The 8,100-nt window shown below is 46.9% G+C and overlaps 1 non-coding gene across 1 annotated transcript; it reads right to left on the bottom strand.

Annotated features, from left to right (window-relative positions):
* Window positions 1–7,589: 7,589 nt before the first annotated feature.
* On the bottom strand, window positions 7,590–7,683 carry TRNAI-UAU (transfer RNA isoleucine (anticodon UAU)). The gene is made up of 2 exons: window positions 7,646–7,683; window positions 7,590–7,625 (listed from the first exon to the last, which is right to left on the bottom strand). It is a non-coding gene; the product is annotated as a tRNA-Ile (tRNA).
* Window positions 7,684–8,100: the final 417 nt, after the last annotated feature.

Raw genomic sequence — 8,100 nt, 5'->3', positions numbered from 1 at the left:
CAGTCGCAGTGCGAACATTGCGCATGCGTACTAAGCGGATTTTCACTGCGATGCGATGAAAAATACCGAGCGAACAACTCGGAATGAGGGCCCATATCCAAACATTTTTACCTTAAAATAGTGACTTTTCACAACTTTTCACCTGCTTCAGAGTAGGTGAAATGAAATTAGTGAAAAAATGATCACCGATAAATTTTCCAGGAAAATTGAATAGGCTGTAATTGCGTTTCGCGGGAAAAGTCCGTTTTTTCGCGTGAAAACCGGACTTTTCACGCGAAAAGTCCGTTATCGCTGCTAATTGAATATACCCCTAAGTGTTTTTCGGCAGAATAAATGCTCTGTTTCAATTAGAGGTGCATAAAAATGCATGTAAGTATATATTTGTGTCATTCTAAATCACTTTTAAAAAATAAAAAAAAACCCTCTAACATCCACTTGCAATCTTAAAAACACCTGCCCCATTCATACAGCACCCCCATATACCTGCCCCACATCCATTAACCCATTGCCTGCATTTTGCACATTTTCACCCTAAACATGACATGTTATTATCGGCCAAATTAAAATGATTTAAAAATTCTAAGGGGGAGATTCAAATGTTTGAAAAGTCGGTTGGGTGTCTGTTTTTTCTTGTCTATTACATAGGAAAAAACAGACTCCCAACTGAGTTTTCAAACATTTGAATCTCCCCCTAAGTGGCTAATTAATCATTGGGGGGCATTCCCAGTGGTTCTGAACCAAGGACTTGATTCAGACCTGATCGCTGCTGTGCGTTTTTGCACAGCGGGTGATTATCGAACTACTGTGCCTGCGTATGCACCGCAATGTGCCTGCGCATCACCAAACAGCAACAGGATGGTGTGAAAATGTTGATCGCACAGGCGTTCACAAGGTGATTCACAGGAAGAGGACGTTTGTGGGTGGTAACTGGCCATTTTTTGGAAGTGTCAAGAAATAAGCAGGCGTTCCCAAGCGTTTTTCAGGGCGGGTGTTTGACGTCAGCTACGGACCCGATCAGCCTGATTTCCTCGCACAGGAGGAGTAAGTATTAAGCTACGCACAGACTGCACACACTGCACAGAATGGGAAAAACATTTGATGGTGAGTGTGATGAGAACGGTTTTGCAGTTGTCCGCTGACTGGGGGGAATGTTTGCACAGTGTACACATGCATTTGCACACTTGCACAGGGCAAATTCTCACTCCCCCTGGGCAGCGACTATCTGATCGCAGGACAGTGTAATTTGCAGCACAGCAATCAGGTCTGAATTAGGCCCCAAGTGCTGACATTTTGCACCTGCTCAAGAGGCGATGAAAAAAAATAGCATTAAAGCATATGGAGAATTATCGCGTGTTAACTTCACCTGCAAATGAATTTGGTGATAACCGCTTCTTACGAAAGGAGGGTATTTAATTACAAACAATCATTGATTGCGGGTAATGGTCTCGCCAGGGGCTATTCAATTAGCCCCGATAAGCCGGCGTGAGATGCCGGACTATCAGGGATTTTATTTCAGCTGCCTCAAGCAGGCAATGCAAAATCCCCGAAACGGGGTTGTTTCTACCAAAGAGACACATGTTTCACTAAACCTGTTTGTTTTCGGGTGAAAACTATTTTTTTTTTTTCGGGTGACCTAATCGAAAATGCCGGATAGAAAAAAATCTAAGAAACATCTTACCAGAGCCACCCAAGTTACTCCTTGTAATCATTTTTCCAGGGGAACAATCCATCTCTTCTATTTTAAACCTTAATCATTGTTTTTCACCCATATTGAGCGTGTTTTGAGTTAGTTTTATAGACTCTGATAAATCTTCTGAAAGATTTGTCTATTCAAACATTTGTCCTTATTTTTTTAGTAATATTTTTATATTAGATGTGATGTTTCCAGTGTATTTATATCTGTAATCATTGGAAGCTAAAAACTTACGTGTATCTGACATTTAAAAATATGCCTCAAAATGAACTTCAGCAAACACTAAATTATGAAAATTATTGTGCACCAACAATCGCTGAGACACATACTAACCGCTTACTGCAGATACTTCAAATTCGGCACCAAGGTGTCAGTGAAAATTAATATATAAAGCTGCACAACCATCTAAGGGTGGCCCTTCCACTAGCTAGTACATACAATTGTTTTTTCTCATTCCTCTACCAGTTTCGGAATACAGAATAGGCAAATAAATGAAGATGGTGGTGGAGGATGTGTGCAGGATTAAAGCTGACCAGCTTGTGATTGTTTGTTTCCATACAAATACCACCCATTTTTTGTTTTTTGGCTTTGCCTATTATACCCCTTTCACACAGACCAAAATTTCCCGCGTTATTGCACATGAACGCGCACCAACCCGGGAAATTTCTCAGTGTGAAAGGGTACAGGGTCAAAATCACGGGATTCCTGCCCCGGCATTTCAACCCTGCAATCGACCAGGGTTGGTCCCGGGATCTTCCCGGGAACCTGGTCTGTGTAAACGGGAGCCGGGTCATTGTGCCCCGGCTCCCGTTCACTCTCTATGTAGCAGGCGGCGCTTGGAGATCATGTGATCTCTTGCGCCGCCCCCGCCGCGTTACCGCTGACGTCAGCAACCCGGCAATATGCCGGGCTGCTGACTGCGGTATGCAAGGGGTCTTACCCGGGAATGTCCCTGCATGATCCCGGGACCGTATTCCCGGGTAAGACCCCTGCATTTTTGGTGTGAAAGGGGTATTAGAGACATGGAGAGGCACTGGGAAAAATGGCTGCAGTGACCAGACCCCAGTCTCTGGCTAGCAGGAGAAGCTATCTAGGAAAATATTATACGGGTTGGTAGTATACATTTAAAAATATTTGTATATACATACTGGATGCAGGCAAGTACAACAAGGGGATTGTAAAGCTTGTAGACCGATATGATGAATATTTAAATGAAGGAAGTGATTATGTGGACAAATAGACAAAAGTATTCTGGGCCTGATTCAGAGAAGGACGTAGTGTCGATGTTTCCACAGGTGAGTTATTTTTTTGCAACTGCGCATGTGCAAAAAGTCCTGGAAACCGCTCCCGGAAACCCAAGTGTCCAATGGTGTTCGCTATTACATATCGCCTCACTAACACTTGAGAAGGGGAGTGCATTCCCATGGCATTTCAGGGAGAAGCCTGGGAGGGGACCTAAAGTGAACCTTAAATGGTCCGTTTCTTGGACATGTTGTGGGAGTGTTATGGGTGTTTCTGGCAACACTGCTGCATTGCCCATTGCGGATCCACTGCGTCAGAGGCCATGTTTATTTGTTTTGAGAATAGCTAGAGTAGACCCTAAGTTACTGCAAATGTTGATGGTGTGACATATGTTGCATTTGATTTAGGATTGTTTACAAACTCCATCTGAATTGCACAAACCATGTAGCCTGAAAGTGGGCGTTTCTAGGTTCTTCTGCTGCTCCATACAGCTCAAACGTGCTAATCCTACTGCCAAATGTAATGGCTTACTGTGGTTTTTGGCGCTATATAGCTTGTTAAGTGCCTGGGAACCGAACTCGCCCGAACTTGGGGATCCGAGCCCGGATCCGAGTCAGGCTCGGTTATGAGTGCTTGACTCGGATCCCCAATCGATCAATGGTTTTGGCTCAGACGCCGGCCTCCATAGTAACCTATGGAAGACCACTGATTGGCTGAGAGAGCCGTCTGTCACGGCTTTCAGCCAATCAGCGTCTCCCCATAGGCTACTATGGGCAAGATAGAATCCTTCACAACGCTAATAGTGCCACCGCCCATGCTGCCGACACCGCCGCCTGCACTGTCGACACTGCCTGCACCGCCAACACTGCCGGCTCCCCTGCACTGGGGACACTGCCGACACTCCTGCACTGAGGACACTGCCGTCACTCCTGCACTGAGGACACCTCCGGAACGCCCACACTGCCGACACTGCCGACACCCCTGCAATAAGGACACTGCCGGCACTCCTGCACTGAGGACACCTCTAGCACTCCCACACTGCTGGCACCACCGCACCGAGAACACCGCTGGCACCCCTGCACTGCTGACACTGCCGGCACCACCGCACTGAGGACACCACTGACACCCCTGTACTGCTGACACTGCCAGCACCACTGCATTGAGGACACTGCTGGCACACCGCACTGAGGACACCGCTGGCACCCCTGCACTGTTGACACTGCCGGCACCACCGCATTGAGGACACCACTGACACCCCTGAACTGCTGACACTGCCAGCACCACTGCATTGAGGACACTGCTGGCACCCCTGCACTGCCGACACTGCCGGCAGCACCACACTGAGGACACCACTGGCACCCTGAACTGCCGACACTGCCAGCACCACCACACTGAGGGCCCCATTGATACCCCTGCACTGCCAACACTGCCGACACCACCGCACTGAGGACACAGCTGGCACCCCTGTACTGCCGGCACCACCACATTGAGAACACCGCTGGCACCCCTGCACTGTTGATACTGCCGGCACCACCGCATTGAGGACACCACTGACACCCCTGCACTGCCAACACTGCAAGCACCACTGCATTGATGACACCGCTAGCACCCCTGCACTGCCGACACTGACGGCACCATCACACTGAGGACATCACTGGCACCCCTGCACTGCCAACCCTGCCAGCACCACCGCACTAAGGACACCGCTGATACCACTGCACTGCCGACACTACCGCACTGATGACACCGATGGCACCCCTGCGCTGCCGGCACCAATGCATTGAGGACACCATGTATCATGTTTTCTATATTTAAAATCTGCCAAATTGTATCTACTGTATATGAATGCAAAACACAAAAATAACATTTACTAATCACAATCTGCTTTTTTAATGTGGATTTTATAAATATTTTTAGCATAAATTCACAATGTGAACATGAATATTTTCACACAAATTTTCCATTTTCCTCTTGCTGGAGACGGGTAAAGAGCCTGAAGAAGTGTCATAGCTTTGAAAAACAGCAGCCATAGGCTAACGTCATCTGAAGTTGGCGTCATTCCAGATGGCGTTACCTATTGGGGCCAAGAGCTTGGTAAAACCAGTTGCATGGGGCTGCATTTGTTGCCAGAAATGGAGGGACTACAGTTCAGGTGTCGTTGCCAGTGTTTACACGTTGCTGTGCAATGGCAACTCGCACCCTTCGCGGGGAATGTGATCGTCCTCTAAATATGGCTTTACAAATACTGGACATGATTCATTCCCACAAACGACCAATGGTTTCGGGACTGTGCATGCGCCAAGGCCGCAATATGCATGTGCCATGATGTCACTGCGACCCCGATCCCAATTCCTTGGATGATTGACATGCTGCAGGCATTAGGGCATGTCGCCTCCATTTGGGAGCGTACCGAACCTAGTGGCTGCGTCCTCGGATGTAGTCTCACTGGCCCCGGCAGTGTAGTTTTGCCTGACATCCTGAGTAACCTGAGGTATACGCAGATGTCCAGTGCTGTGACTGTTGGCTGCAATGTTGATCGGATGCTGCATGGTCAGACGCAGCCACTGGATCAGAGAGACGGCAGTGGGTGTCTTTTTTACAATATACAGCTTCTGCGGCTTTTGCATATTTTCGAACAGCCGCTGCACATAAAGAAGATGCGTTATTTGCCTCCATCTCTGAGTCTGGCCCATAGTGTGGAACAGCATTCTGCAGACTAGTGACGCAAACCAGGACAGGCCGTCACTGTATCTCTGAAACCTCGTCCCCTGCAAAACTGCATTTGCACAATTATGAAGTGGTTTCACCAATCTGTAGTTAGCTTCATAGTCTGATCAACACACATTTCAAACCCATATTTAACAAGTCAAGAAAATGTCATCAGTAGGTATATATAATTATATTATAATAATATATTATTACAGTATAATTAATTTTTCATTGCAAAGGCTGACTTTCTGCACTGACCGTGTTTCCCTTCCTCATTAGTGCGAGATCGCATCTTGGTTGGTTACACAACTTCTCGAAACAATTCTACATTGTGAATATTGTGCAGCTTAAGGTACATACACACTTGCCGAGAATATGACCAATGTCGTTCATTTTCACCCTTTCTGAGCGATGTCGCTCATTTTATCGGCATGTGTGTATACCGCCAGCAACAATCGATGCGCGGCCCTGTGGGTCTTTAACGACCCTCATTGTCGGCCGTGCAGGCAGCTCAATCTGGACAGTCGTCCAAGAACAGCCCGACCACTACATGACTTCAGAGCCGTCTTAACAGCAGTGTAGGCCCCTGGGCACGGCAATGCACTGGGGCCCCTACCCACCCATCAGCGGTAGGGGTGGGGGTAGGCAACTTTGATGTCCCGCGGGGGGTAGGGGGGTTCTATCTTTCGCTCAGCATGTAGGACCTGGAGAAATAATTTCTGCTAATTACTCCTTTACTGCACAAATGGGGCGGAAAGGAGAACACTAAACTGTAGAAGGGGGCATTGGGCTGAATGAAGGGGCCCTGATACATGACTTCCAGGGTAGTAGGGGGTGTTTAATACATAGGGGAGGGGTGGATAGTGGAGTGGGCTTAATATTCATCATTTTACGGGGGTCAGGGCAGCTTGCTTTACTGTAGATATCTCCAGTTCCTGGAAATAGATTTCTTAGCTTTAATGGGATAAAAAATACTAGAGTGTCTCACCTGTCAGGAGGTACTGGGAACTTGGGGATCAGACTTCAGTAGCCAGAGCAATCCACCAACAAAAATATAAAACTGCATATTAGGTGTGTGGAGCTAGAGCAGGGACCAGCTGCTTGAAGGCCGATATCTGTGGTTCTGGGCAAAGTGCAGACAAGCTGCCAGTGTCCTCTGAAAGGGGAGAGTCCCAGCTTTTGGAGAATACCCTCGGGAAAACTCAAAGTCAGACAGAACCCGAGATATCTGGCTGGGAAGAACAATTAACAGGCTTGGATGGGGACCACTGCTTTGAAGTCAGATATCTCCGGTTCCCCAGGGCCGATTTTAAAAAATCTGGTACCCCTGGAAAGAGGGGACCCTCAGCTATCAGCCTAGGGCCATTTTACTCCTGGGGCCCTTGGGCAAGAGCCCATTGAGCCCATACGAAAAGACGGCCCTGCATGACTTCACTGAGCGGTATGAACGGTCATATCGCTCAGTATGTATCCAGGGCGGCGACCGGCCTGGCCTGGCAGGGGAAACACTAGGCGATGTCGCTCATAGAGCATGTTGCCTAGTGTACCCACCATAAGTAAGCACATTACATATTGTTTTTTATTTTGTAACTTTTTCATTTCTTTTAAATACCATGTTATGCCTATGTTTTGAAAGAATATACAGTATACACCACTGAAAAGTAATGCCCTCAGTTTTTGATACATTGCCATGGCAATTCTGCACATACAGTATACTTACAATCTTTTAAAATGAGGGACCTCCTTCCACAGTCACAGATTTCAAGCGAAACAAGAAATTTATAACTACATCGAAATAATATATTTATATAAATATCTATATATCTATCCATATAATACAATATGTGTATTATTACTTTATCCTGTATATGTTATGTAACTTATTACCTGATCGCTATTATGCCCAGCACTAATAAACACTGTAATTAAGAATCAGAAAAAAACCTGCTCCAGGTGAGGCTCGAACTCACAACCTCGGCATTGCTCTGCATTGTACTGCTGTATAAGTACCGCGCGCTAACCGATTGCGCCACTGGAGCTCTGACAATGTTTCCCTCAGAACGCTTTATCAGGCTCACCATAGGACGGCTGTGTGATGTCACATATTCCCGCCCACTCTTGGCACGGAGCACAGCAGCGCGAAGATCCGGGAGAGACACGGCGGGAACTGGGGACTGTTCCTGCTGCTAATGATACGGCGATTATTATTAGCATGATATTGGCGGTGTGGTGACCGTGGGGAGCGAGTTCAATTCATTCCCGTTCTGTGTGCCACACATAGCGTCCTCTCTGCCCACCTGTATAATGCACGAAGCCTGACCCCTAGCGGCTATTAAAACGCCTAAAATACATGAATAAATGTTGCAGTATTATATACAGTATACTGTACAATGCACCCTACTATGCGATACAGAAAACATTTGCCAAAGTGTTTTACTTCCTGTAATTAACGCTAT

This window comes from Pseudophryne corroboree, chromosome 4, assembly GCF_028390025.1.
Source record: "Pseudophryne corroboree isolate aPseCor3 chromosome 4, aPseCor3.hap2, whole genome shotgun sequence".
Lineage (NCBI taxonomy): Eukaryota > Metazoa > Chordata > Amphibia > Anura > Myobatrachidae > Pseudophryne > Pseudophryne corroboree.
This window is presented reverse-complemented; position numbering and strand designations above follow the sequence as displayed.